Source organism: Fukomys damarensis, unplaced genomic scaffold (genome assembly GCF_012274545.1).
Source record: "Fukomys damarensis isolate Sample0158 unplaced genomic scaffold, DMR_v1.0_HiC HiC_scaffold_23, whole genome shotgun sequence".
Lineage (NCBI taxonomy): Eukaryota > Metazoa > Chordata > Mammalia > Rodentia > Bathyergidae > Fukomys > Fukomys damarensis.
Genome location: NW_022900935.1, coordinates 6,847,018 through 6,860,213, shown reverse-complemented (window position 1 = coordinate 6,860,213; position 13,196 = coordinate 6,847,018). Strand labels below are relative to the sequence as shown.

Below are 13,196 nucleotides of genomic sequence, written 5' to 3'. Positions count from 1 at the left end.
GACGTAGGGCATTGTGGGAGGTCTTTATGTCACTGCAAATGTGCCCCAACAGTGGGATCTAGCTCCTTCTTCTTTCTCTTTTTTTTGCTCCCTGGCTATGAGGTGAGGGGTTTTGCTCTGCCAAATGCTCCCACCATGGTTTGCTGCCTCACTGCAGGTCCAAAGCCACAGTGCCAGCCAATCATGGAGTGGAACCACCGAAAGTGTAAGCCAAGATAGACCTTTCCTCTTTATAGTTGGCTCATGTCAGGTACTTGTGGTAGTGATGAATGCTAACTGATGCAGGTATATTAAATGCACTTTGCCACGATAGTTTCAATTTACAGTAACTTTTCTTGGGACACAATCCCATCATAAATTGAGAAGCATCTGTATTTACCTTAGTCTGGATTTGTAGACATTTCTTTGATCCTTTGGGGTCTAATCTAATGTGGTCTTATTTCTTTTGTTCAAATCTTACACACGGGGCTTTTGTTGTCTAGCATCCAGTCCTGCCCTGAAAGAGAAAGGGAAAGAGAGAGCGGGTAGAGAAACCGAATGTTGGTTTAAGAGGAGGGATGGGGCCCGAGTCACAGGAGACCTTGGTTCTTGCTGTGCTTCCTGATGTTGTAGGCTCTCTGGCAGCTGCTGCTGAGGATATTTTAGGGAAGTGGAAAAAAGGAAATACCCTTCCTGTTCCTGTTCACCACCTCAAAGAATTAGATGGAGAAAAGCCTACCTCTCTGGAGCCCACTCCCTCTTCCTCTAGATGGTTTTGATGGCAAGATTTAAAGGGGCAGCCACATGAGCTCACTTCTTAGCTTGGTACTTAAGGGACATGTGGAAAAGCTTCACTAGTCAACTGGGGAGCAAAACAAAAGGCAAGTTTCCATGGTCACCTGCACAAGTACATCAAGAGCAGGTGCTCGGATGTTCTTTAGTGGCATGTGTGCCTGTGTGCACGCATACGTGTGTGTGTTTTGGGGTAGACTGTTCCTGATGATTTGTGGTCTGCAAGGGGAGTGACAGGAGTAGCTGGGAACTTAGCTGCTGGAGGCAGGTGGCCTGACTGTAACCTGGCTGTCCTTCATCAGCTGGCCACAGGGCACCTTGCCCCTCCCACCACTGGGTCTTTGTTTCCTCACCTGTAAAATGGGACATTTCATAAGCAGCATAAACAACATCAGGAACAAGGCCAGCGATAACACTGCCTTCTGCTAGGTTCTTATCGGGTCATGGGTGCTGTGCCAAGGGCTTTACGTGTGTCATCTTGTTTCATGCCCACAAGAACCTGAGAAGTCAGCATTATTGTCCTTAGTTTACAAGTAGATTGCTGAGCTAGACTTTGAATATTTTAAAGCTCCCCATTACCAAGCCCTGGTTCTACCGCCTATGACTAAAACCTTCATGATTATGGATGCAGATACGCAGGCAGATCCCTGGGTTCAAATCCTACACCACAGGTGATTTTTGTCTGCTTTCTGTGCCTCCACTTTCCCATCTGTGAAGGGGGACGGCAATAGAATTTGTCAAGAGGAAGGAAGCTGTCATCTGGGAGATGATCCCTGAAAGGAAACCGAGGCAGGAAGAGCTAGGACAGCTGTAGGATGCAAATACATACAGTTTGAGCTCTGAGCTCAGACCTCTCTGACTTAGAGTGGAGCGTGATTTCTGAAGCTAGTAAAACCAGGCTTTTCGTTATTAATGAATGTGACCAAGTTTAGGTAGAGAAGTGCAGGGGAACTAACATAGGCCACTGTTATCACAGTATTGCACGGGAAATTATTGCCAATGGCCAGGAGGCTGCTGTTTACACAACGTCAGTGCACTAATTGCACAGGACTCTGCTCTTCCTCAAAGCAGGCTACCTGGGCCCAGTTTGTGAGCTTTCGTAGGCGAGCCTTTTCCGTTGGAAGGTAGAATGCTTTTCTTTATGAAAACGTTCTGTGAGTGAGACTTTCCACGTTACCGTGGTGCTAACCAGTCTTAGGATGACCTGGTCCCAGGTGCCTGGCTTGGGAGATAGACACAAACTGCTCAGACAGGGCTTCCCCTAGCGGGGAGGGGAGATGTAGGCTTGGAGAGAGGCAGGCGGGGCTAAGGCTTCCCAGGAGAAAGCGAGGGCTGACTCTGGATGGTTTGATTTGGGATCTGTCTTACACCCCCGCATCTGTCCTCCTCACTCATGACTGTTCAGCCTTCTTTTCTTACTCTCATTTGCTCTTCCCATGGTGCTCAAATCAGACTCTAGGGACCAGCTTCTGCAGATAGCATCCTCCCTCAAGTGCACGCTGGCCCTTGAGCTGTGGGTAGGTATTATTCCTTCTTCCAGTTCTGAGGACACAATGCCAGGCAGGCTGGTAGAGCAGTAGTTCTCAAACCTGGCTGTATATTAGCATCATCTTGGAAGTTGAAAAACAACAACGAATCCAACTTATTCCTTGGTCCCATGCCAGACCAATTAAATCAGTAGGATAGCAAATCATAGCAGTAGAATTTTCTAAACATCATTCCCTTTGCTCCAGGGGACTCATAATCCCAGTATGCCTTACATGGCTGTTGGAAGCTTCTGTTTTGTTTTCCCCTCACTGATAAGCACAGCTAATTCATTACTTAAATTAACCGGCTTTTATTGAGTACCTACAAGCACAGAACCATAACTTGGGGGTCCAGAGATGGATACATAATTCCTGCCCTTAAAGACAGCTGAGCTAAAGCAAGAGACCTTCTTGTTTTTTGTTTTATTTTGTTTTTTTGGTAGCAGGTATCAGACTTGGAACCCTGTGCTTGCAAGGCAGGCGGCAGCGCCACTGAGCTAAACCCCCAGCCCACAAGAGATCTTCTGAAGAGAATGCAGCTCTGGTCTGTCCGAGTGGGAGGCTTATCTTGTAGCGGGGAGGAAGGTATGTTTCCTAAAAGAGGTGGCATCCTGGGTGGACCTTGAAAGATAGGAGGACTTCTCCAGGCCCAAAGGTGACTGGGGGAGAGGGAGCAGAAAGGAGAGAGGCCAGAAGTGTGAAGATGGGCTGTGGATTTGCCACTTGGTGTCTGGCATCGGGATAAGAGGCACCTGGCATTCAGGAACTGTTCATAACCCTACAAGACAAGACTATTTTAATCTCCTATTTACAAAGCAAGAAACTGAAACATTAAGAGGTTGAACAATCTGGCTGAGGTCACACAGTCAGTGGAGTTTAGATCAAAACCAAGTTGCATCTGGTCCCAAAGCAAAAACTAGTAAAGGGGGTGGGGAAGGGGTAGGGATCTGAGTAATGGCCCTAGCATGACTTTATCCTTATAGAATATATATACGGTGCTGTGTGATTTGTAAAACACACTTTTCTCTGTGCCCATCAAATCCTGGCTGGGTTGACCCGCCTTCCAGCCCTCTGAAACCAGATGATAAGAAAGTCAGCTAGAGGCTCTGGGCCAGGGGCGGGGCAGTGAGATTTCTGTACAGGGTCACTGGCCTTGGAGCTCCCAGGCCAGGATGTGAGGTGTGCTCTGGGGTGGGGGGGATGTGTCATGCTGTAATTGCCTAGATCACAGATGGCATTATTTGATAACTTCATGAATTCCTGCAGTGAAAAGTTGAGAAATAGCATTGATTCGGAGCAACATAGATGCTCATTTGGTGGCAGCATTGGGACCTGGCTAACAACAGAGGGTCCTTGTTTTCACCGAGCTTCTCCATGATTGCAATACTTTGTGTTTTATCAAATGACATTCCTATGGAAAAGCTAAGAGATCATGTTTTTGTGTATATATTGTTTTTAAGATAGGGTCTTGCTATGTTACGTAGGCTGGTCACAAACTTCTGGGTTTAAGCCATCATCTTGTCTCAGCTTCCTAAGTAGGTGGGACTATAGATGCACATCACTATGCCCTGTTTGTAGAGGTTACTTTTAGAAAGCAAGAGTTCTGGGTATTGGGGATCCAGCTGCCCAGTTAGGACAAGACATGACATGCTTATAAGGGCAGTAGGATAGTAGGAGAGTCTCATAATGTGCAGGGCCAAACTGCATCCTGCAGCTCAGCAGGAAGCCATTTATAATTCCCAAGGCCAGTTTTGAGGGACAAGGACCACTTGGTATTATAATCGAGCTCAAGTGGAAAGCTCTCATCACATACTTATAATGACAAAAGTGAAGATTTGTTTAAAATCCACATCTCTGGAAATCCTCTCTTACAGAGACGAATGAACTAATTTGAGGAACAGACTCTGTGTTAAACATAAAGAGGATGAGAGAATTAATTAAAGACGAGGGCGGGATTGATCTCAGTGTCTGAAGCCTTGGAGTATTGTTTGACACGTCCCTGACAGCCTCCGGTATTTGTGCTGGGATGCGCTTCAGAATGGATCCTCTCTGTACAAGGCAGTGAAGAAATTAGAGGAGCAGACATCATAGAAGGCATTAAGGGACTGTATCTAGGACAGCTAGAAAAAGGGGCGCCTTCTGGAAGGAAGCAGACCTGAGGGGACCAGGTTGGCTAGCAAGGGTGGCTGGTCTCTCTTGTCCCCATGCTCCGTTGGCCAGGTGCCTCTGTAGAATCTGTATATGAGGGCCCAAAAAGCCTGTTCTCAGGGGTCAGGTGGTTAAGCCTGGTGCCTGTGAATTTGAGACCCCTCTTCAGGAGGGTACCCTGGAGCTGACCTATAAGCCTGGTAGATCTGAGTTTGAATTCTGGCTCTGTCTGTTGTTGGCTTTATTCCCCCATCTGTAAATTGGGAGTAGCCAGTACTTCCCTCACTGTGTAGCTTTGAGAATCAGTGAGGTTTAGATCCTTTCGCTCAGGGAGTGCTTAACAAAAGGTAGCATAAGGAGAGTGTTACTGCCTTGGAGGAGGTCAGAGGCAAGCTGTTTAAAAATGCGGGTGAAGCAGCTATGAGCTGGGCCAGATGAAATGTGGAAGGACTTTCCCAGCAGAGACAAAGCCCAGAGCTATGAGCAGCCTGGGCTCAGTGGACAGCAGCCATGCATGACTGAAGTGTTGGGGCAAGAGGAAGTGTGGTGTGGTGTCAGGGACAAGTCTGCAGAGACCAGTTGGGATCTACTCCTGAAAACTCTTGGGTGCTCTGACAAGGATCCTGGAGTTGATACTGTAGGAAAATGTGTGTGTGTGTGTATGTGCAAGAGTAAAAAGTGCATGTGTGTATTCATGCGAGTGTGAGTGTGTGTATATATATGTGAATGCATGAAGGTGAGCAAGAGTGTGTATGTGTATGTGAGTGGATGTGTGTGCGCGTGTGAGTGTGAGTGTGTTGTGATGCAAGATCCTGAGCAGGTAAGTATCTTGGTTCAAGTTCAGTTTTCAGCAGATTCATTCGGTGGTGGGTGTGGTCCAGGAGCTGTGCTTCTCTATCCTGGTGGTGCATCTGACTCACATTACGGTCCCTGAGGAGTCACTAGAAACAGTGATGCCCAGGCCCCGCTGCAGTCCAGTGACATCAGGATGTGCAGAAGTAGGCTATCGGAGATGCTGTGAAAAGTTCCCTGAGTGACTTTAATACCTGAATGAGGCCAGGAGTCTGGTGAAGAGGCTTACACAGGGTTTAAAGGGGTGATTTTCAACTGCAGATTGCAAACCATTAGCAGGTTGTGACATTAATGACTCAGGGCCCTCACTTTAACAACAAATAAACCACATTCAAATAATAACCAGAATGAATCCCGTGTATGAAGTTCTGTTAGGTGGTGTTTTGGTTTATACCAGTGTAAACGCAGCAGTATGCAGAGTGAGTCTGGGTCAGACATTTGAGAGCCACTGGCCCAGAAGGAAGAAAGTGGAGTCATTTCTACCCTGGGACTTGCCTAAATACTTTGTGTGGCCTTGCTTAAATACTAATCATGAGGACCTAATCAAGGTGACAGAGTGGTGAGCAGCAGAGAAACAGCCTCTCCAAGACTGAGTGGAATATAGCAATGCAAGGAAGAGAGGAAGGAGGGAAGTGGGCCCCAGGACCTGGGAAGGATCTGAAGCAAGAATTGAGGCCCACAGAGAGAGCAAAGAGAAAGACCGATGCAGAAGAAAGAGGTAGCAAGCAGCACTTTCTTCCTGAGCCCTGACTCACTGTGGGGGAAGGGCACTTTAACCTGCAAGGGCACAGTGACTACTGGTGATCCCAGAGGACTCCACAGAGAAATATACCAGTGGAATGGAGCACTGGACTCAGCATACTGCAGTGGCCAGTGAGTTATGTAGCCATCTTGGAGAGGGCTCAACTGAGCTTGGAACTCAGAGCAACTGCCGGCTCCATCTAGTGGCTCCCAGGTTCCCAGCGAGGCTGCAGAGTTTAAGTCAGCAGGAGGTGGAGGAGCCAAGTTCAGCCTGGCAGGAAACACAGAGTGTTACAGACTGAACAAATCAGGTTCCAGCCTCACAGCCAGAAATTAGCCTGAACTTCAAAGGAACTAAAGGTGCGGGCTTGCTGGGATCATCCACTACCTCGCCGTAAAGCTACAGCTGGCTTGCTAGCATTAACCAACATGGATCTGGATTCCACCTGACCACTTTGTCTACCAGTGACAGCAGAAGTGGTCATGTTCTTTTCTTTTCCTTTCCTTTTCTTGTTTTTGTTCTATTTTATTTTTTTTTCTTGATTGTTCTTGTTTTTATATGAGTGTGAAAATGGTTTTGAGTTTTTTTGTTATTTTTGTTTTGTTCTTGTTTCTATTGCTTCCTTCTCTCTTTCTCTCCTATCTTCTTCACCAGTTTCCCAAAGCTTGTGAAATCTTCCTCCAGCCTTGCTTCTAATTTCTTCCTTCTCTTTTATATCTCTATTTCCCCCCCTGCCCTTTTAAGTTTCTTCCTTGAGGGTAAAATCACTATACAAAGGAGTTATTTACTGTGTACAGTTTTTTGCTTGTTTTAGAATTTGTTAAATAACCATAAATCTAGTTCATACAGTTAAAGGTGGCAAAGCAATAGCTACCAGTTTGTCATTTTCTAGGCTATGTTCAATACTGTTATAGTTGATTGTACTACTTTAACCAAGATGACATAATGTTCTAATCAGTTGTCCTTGCTAGACTGAGATGGCCTAAGGGTCAGCACCAAAGAACTAGGGGCTGGTTCACATACGCAACAACTTTTCATCTCCAATAAACTGAAGAGGTAGGATCTTGCAAAAGACTCAAAAACTACACTTGGAAGACATCTCTAAGAAGTAGTAATTTCCTAAGGGTTCTAAAGACTGGCAATAAAGCTATTCACCACTAGCCATTTACAAGCATCAACCTAAGGATTACATTTTTAAAAAAGAAGATGAGAAGACACTTAAGCAAAATGCAACCCCAGACTTCCAGCTCACCAAGGGCAAACTTGGGGGGCAATGAGGTGGAGCAAATAGAAAACCATCCACCTGAATGGTCTGAAGTGGTAAGAGCAGAAGTAACAAAGTAAATGAATGAAGCTCTAGAAAAAAATCAAATCAGAAATAATTTCTCAGATAACTACTGAAATGGTGACCATAGTGAAAGACACACTGAGTGACTCTAGATCAGATACATATTAAAAAGAAATAGAGGAGCTTAGGAAATTGATGGAAATCATGAATGCCCAACATAGGAAAGACATGAAACCCATGAAACAGATTCAAACAGATATCTAGGAGATTAAAAATTCCACCAAGGGCTGGGGATTTAGCTCAGTGGTTCCACTGCCGGTCTGGCAAAGTCCTGACTTTGATCCCCAATACCAAACAAAACAAAACACCCCAGAAATTCAATTGAAAGTATAGGCAGAGGGCCGGGGATTTAGCTCAGCGGTTCTGCCGCCCGCCTTGAAAGCACAAGGACCCGAGTTTGATCCCAGGTTAAAAAAAAAAAAAGAAAGAAAGAAAGAAAGAAAAAAAGTATAGGCAGTATAATGAGCCAATGTGAGAACAAAGTATCAGATTTAGAAGACAGGGTTGTGATTAGTGATCATGAAAAGAAAGATGTCTTTAAAATAGCAGGAGCCATGAAAAATCAACCCAACAGCTGCTAGGTGATACAAAGAAGAATAACATAAGATTGTTCAGAGTCAATGAAAAAGTAGAAGACAGTGCAAATGAAATTAAAGAAAAAAACCTGTTCATGGAAGTAATGGCAGAAAACTTCCCAAGCTGAGAAAAAGAATTTGAAATACATATAAGTGAGGCATATAGAACTTTCATTAGCCATGATAAAAAATCTACACCAAGGCATATAATAGTCAAGATTTCAGAAATTCAACACAAGATCAAAAAATTGAAAGCTGTTAGGGACTACAACTCCATGAACACCAAAAGAATGAAGCCACCAGGCAAGCCAAGCAATTAGACAGAGGAGGAAAAAAAAGGGAACCAATAATAGGAAAATAACATGACAAGGATAATTCAATACCTGTCAGTTATAATAGTCTGTGTAAATAGTCTCCATTCAGCAATCAAAAGAAACAGACTGGCAGAATGGATCAAGAAGCAAGATCCAAGAATATGCTACATACAAGAAACACAGAGTATTCTACCCCACAACACCAGAATGCACATTCTTCTCAGCTGAATGTGTGGTGTTCTCCAAAATAGATCACATACTAGCTCACAAAACATGCTTATTACAATAGATTCTGCAGAAATCCAGAAGATCATCAATACCTACTCAAGAACCTATATTCTAATAAGCTGGAAAATACAGAAGAGATGGAAAGATTCCTGAATACATATGAATTACCAAAGCTAAATCAAAAAGGTATAAAAATTCTAAATAAGCCAATATCAGTCAATAAAATTGAAGATATAATTAGAAATGTACCAACAAAGAAAAGCCCAGGCCCTGATAGATTCACTATTGAACTCTATAAGAAATTTAGAGAAGACCTTATGCTGACACTTCTCCAATTCTTTAATGAGATTGAAAGGAAAGAAATATTCTCAAATTCATTCCTAGAAACAAGCATTACTCTAACTAAAACCAGAGAAGGATCCAACCAGAGAGAGAGAGAGAGAGAGAGAGACCACTACAGTCCCCAATGAGTATGGATACAAGATGCTCAATAAAATATTGGCAAACAGAATACAGAAAATCATCTAGAAGATTATATAACATGACCAAGGAGGATTCATCCCAGGGAGGCAGGGTTGGTTTAACATGTGCAAATCAATAAATGTAATATACTATATTAACAAAATCAAGGACAAAAACCACATGATCATCTCAATAGATGCAGAAAAAGCATGTGACAAAGTCCAACATCCATTCATGATAAAAGTCGACAGAAAATTGGAATAGATGGTCTTTATCTCAATCTGATAAAACCCAACTATGATAAACCAACAGCCAACATCATACTAAATAGACAAAAAACAAACAAACAAACAAAACCCAAAGCTTTCACTCTAAAATCAGGAACAAGACAAGGATGTCCACTGTCACCACTCCTATTCAATATAGTTCTGGAAACATTAGCTAGAGCAATTAGACAAGAGAAAGATATAAAAGGAATAAAGATAGGAAAGGAAGAAGTTAAATTATTATTTTCAGATGACATGATATGCTACATAGACGACTCCCAAAACTCCACCAAAAGACCTCTAAATTTAATAAAAAAATTCAGTAGCATAGCTGGATTCAAAGTAAAAAATCAATAGCATCCCCATACACAAATAACAAACTCACTGAGAGAGAAATTAGGGAAACAATATCTTTCACAATTGTATCCAAAAAAATGAAATACCTAGGAATCAGTCTAATGAAGGAAGTAAAAGACCTTTATGTGGAAAACCATATTACTCCGAAAAAGATCCAAGAAGATATCAGAAAATAGAAAGATATCCCTTGTTCTTAGGTAGGAAGAAGCAATGTAGTAAAACAAGCCAAATTTCAAAATCTGTTATACATATTTAATGCAATCCCAAACAATATATCAAGAGCAGGACCAGGGATTTAGCTCAGTGGTTCCACTGCCTGCCTTGCAGGCACAAGGTCCTGAGTTTGATCCCCAGTACCAAAAAAACGCATAAACCAAAATACCAATCGCATATCTCACAGAATTACAGAAAACAATCCTAAAATTCATTTGGAACCAGAAGAGACCTAGGAGAGCAAAAGTAATTCTGGGCAATAAAAGCAATGCGGGAGGCATCATAATCCCTGATTTGAAATTATACTACAAAGCGACTATTATAAAGACAGCACGGTACTGACAATAAAACAGACCTGAGGATCAACTGAACAGACTAGAAGATGTAGAAAAAACTCCAAACATACTCAGCCACCTTATCTTTGACAAAGAAGCCAAACACTTTCACTCCAAGAAAGACAGCCTCTTTAATAAATGGTGCTGGAATAACTGGTTTTCCACATGCAGAAGTTTAAAACTACATCCATATCTTTCACCATGCACTAAACTAAAATTGAAGTGAATGAAAGATCTAAATATTAAAACAGAAACATTAAATCTTCTGGAAGATAAAATCAGTACAACTCTTGAAGACATTGGTGTAGGCAAAGACTTTTTGAATAAAACCCTGATCCCACAGGAAATATCACATAGAATCAACACTGGGATCTCATATTATTAAAAAGCTTTTACAGAGCAAAAGAAACCATCAGTAGAGTAAAGAGACAACCTATAGTGTGGGAAAAAAAATTTTGCCAGCTCTTCCTCAGACAAAGGACTAACATCTACAATATGTGAGAACTCAAAAGAAATCAGACCACTCAAATGTTGGCAGGATTGTGGGGGAAAAGGAACCTTTCTCCACTGTTATGAGAGTGCAGACTGGTACAACTGCTGTGGAAATCAGTGTGGAGACTCCTTGAAAAACTAAAACTAGATGTTCCACTTGACCCAGCTATTCCCCTTCTTGGTATCTTCCTGAAAGAATTAATAGCATCATATCACAGTGACATAGGCATGCCCAAGTTTCTAGCAGCACAGTTTGTAATAGCTAAATCTTGGGAACAACCCAAATGCCCATCAACTAATGAATGGATAAAAAAGGGGTGTGTGTGTGTGTGTGTGTGTGTGTGTGTATGAGTGTTTAATACAACAGAGTACTACTCTGCCATAGAGAAGGATAAGCTCAAGATATTTATAGCTTAATGGTTGGACCTTGAGACCATACTCTTAAGTAAAATAAATCAGACACACATGTTCAAATATCACATGGTTTCTCTGGTGTGAGAAACCAAAAATGTAAATAAGAACCAAAATGTACAATAGATATTGGGAAATAGAAGTGTTCAAATGAGAAAAGGAACAAGGGAAAGGGGAGTGGGGAAGGAAATACGAGATACGAAAAAAAAATAGAAGCAAAAAATGGAAACAAAGCTTTTGTAAATAAAGAGGGATTGGAGGGAGGTGGATATGAGAAAAAGAAGAGGCAAGATATATCATACATGGGTATGAATTCCCTATGTTGGATGTTATCATTTTGTATATTTAAAATGTACCAATAAAACAAAAAGAGAAAAAAATACTAGTCATGTGCCTGGATAGGAGAAGCAAAAACCAGGTTATGTAGCTAAGACTTAGGCTTAGACTTGACTTAGATTTTGCATAAGTTTGTATAAGTATATAGTTGTTGCGTGACAAATCATCTATATTAATCAGGGCTTTCCAGACAACAGAAATAATAAAATATGTGTGGTTGTATGAGATTTATTATAGATATTAGTCTAAGAAGTCCCACAATGTCATCAGCAAGCTGGAGCAGCAGGAAAACGGGTGGTATAATTCAGTTCCAATTCCAAATGCCTGAGAACTAGGGAGCCACTGTTGTTAAGTCCCAGAGTGTGAAGGCCCAAGAACCAAGTTATAGGTTATTGTGATGGCTAATGGCAAAAGATAGATGTCCCAGCTCAAAATGTGAAATTTTCCTTCCTCTACTATTTTGTTCTATTCAAACCCTGAACAGTTTGGATGATATTCACCCCCACTGATGAAGATAATTCACTGATTTAAATGCTAACCTTTCTTGGAATATCCTCATAGACACACCCAGAAATAACATTTTCTAGCTGTCTGGACATCCATTAGCCAAGTCATATTGACACATAAAACTAACCATCACACTGTGCTAAAACCTCATGGCTTGAGACAACAACTCACCGTTCCCTTAGTCTGAAGCCTGGTGAGAGGGTTCTGTGGATCCAGAATGGGTTGGGCTGGTCTTGGCTGGACTTGCTCATGTGTCTGTATCACTAGTGGGTCAGAGTGAGGCTGGCTGGTTCGTAAGGGCCTGTGTTGAGACAAAGCACCCTTGCTCTGTGTGATCTCTTATTGTTGAGCAGACAAGCCTGGGCTTGTTCTTGTGGCAGAGGCAGGTTCTGAGGGACAGTAGAAGGGCAGAGATTTGGGACTGGCTTATCTTCACTTTTGCTGCATCTTAATGGCCTCAGCAAGCCTGAGGTTGATTTCAAAGGGTAGAAAAGTGTCTCCACTTCTTTATGGGATGTTTGCAAAGTCACACTGAAAAGGGCATGGGTACAGGGAGGGGTGGAAACCTGGAGCTGATTCTGTAATTACTTACCATACCCTATAACTGGTCAGGTTTTTAAGTCCCTTTCGTCCTTGGTTTCTTTATCTAAAAATGAGAAGTAATAACACCTACCTTGTTAAAGCTGAGTTAAAAATGCATAAGACTTGTAATGCCTGCCATAGTGCTCAATAATGATAGCAGTTGCAGGGCTCAATGAAGGCAGCAGTTACAACTATTGCTGTCCTTGCTATTGGAATAGTAAGTCTTTATTACTATAGTTATTATAAGGACTGGTAGAAAGCCATTGTATGGACCTATATTCTGTTGCTTTAATTAGATAAATAAGTCTAAACAACATCTAAAAATAAGAGGTTTCTTTAGCTCACGGTTTTGGAGGCTGAAAGTCCAAGATCAAGTGGTCCCATTGGCTCAGCCCCTGTGAGGACCTCATGGGTTGTGTCACCTCATGGTGAATGACATCATAGTAGGGATATGTGCCAGAGGTGGGATCCCATGGTGAGATAGGATCCAGAGAGGAATTCAGGGGTCAGCCTTGCTCTCATGTAACAATGCTCTTTCTCAACAACAGTTCACTCATTCTGCAAGACTAGTATCAATCCCTCCAAAAGGCAGTGCCCCCAGACCTAATTACCACGCAGAAAGTCTCACTTCTCAACAAGCTTTTGACGTGCCGAGGAGCATCCAAACCATCTCCAGACCATGACAGCCATGGTTCTGACTTGGGGAGGCAGATGCTGCCACAGTGGATGTG

The 13,196-nt window shown here is 42.5% G+C and overlaps 1 long non-coding RNA gene across 2 annotated transcripts; it reads right to left on the bottom strand.

Annotated features, from left to right (window-relative positions):
* Positions 1 to 385: 385 nt before the first annotated feature.
* LOC104863458 lies at positions 386 to 12,883 on the bottom strand. 2 transcript variants are annotated; one of them, XR_780583.1, is made up of 4 exons: positions 12,811 to 12,870; positions 12,476 to 12,529; positions 12,055 to 12,184; positions 386 to 496 (listed from the first exon to the last, which is right to left on the bottom strand). It is a non-coding gene; the product is annotated as an uncharacterized LOC104863458 (long non-coding RNA). The 2 variants fall into 2 exon arrangements; XR_780582.1 differs by lacking the exon at positions 12,476 to 12,529 and having other exon boundaries at positions 12,055 to 12,272; positions 12,811 to 12,883.
* Positions 12,884 to 13,196: the final 313 nt, after the last annotated feature.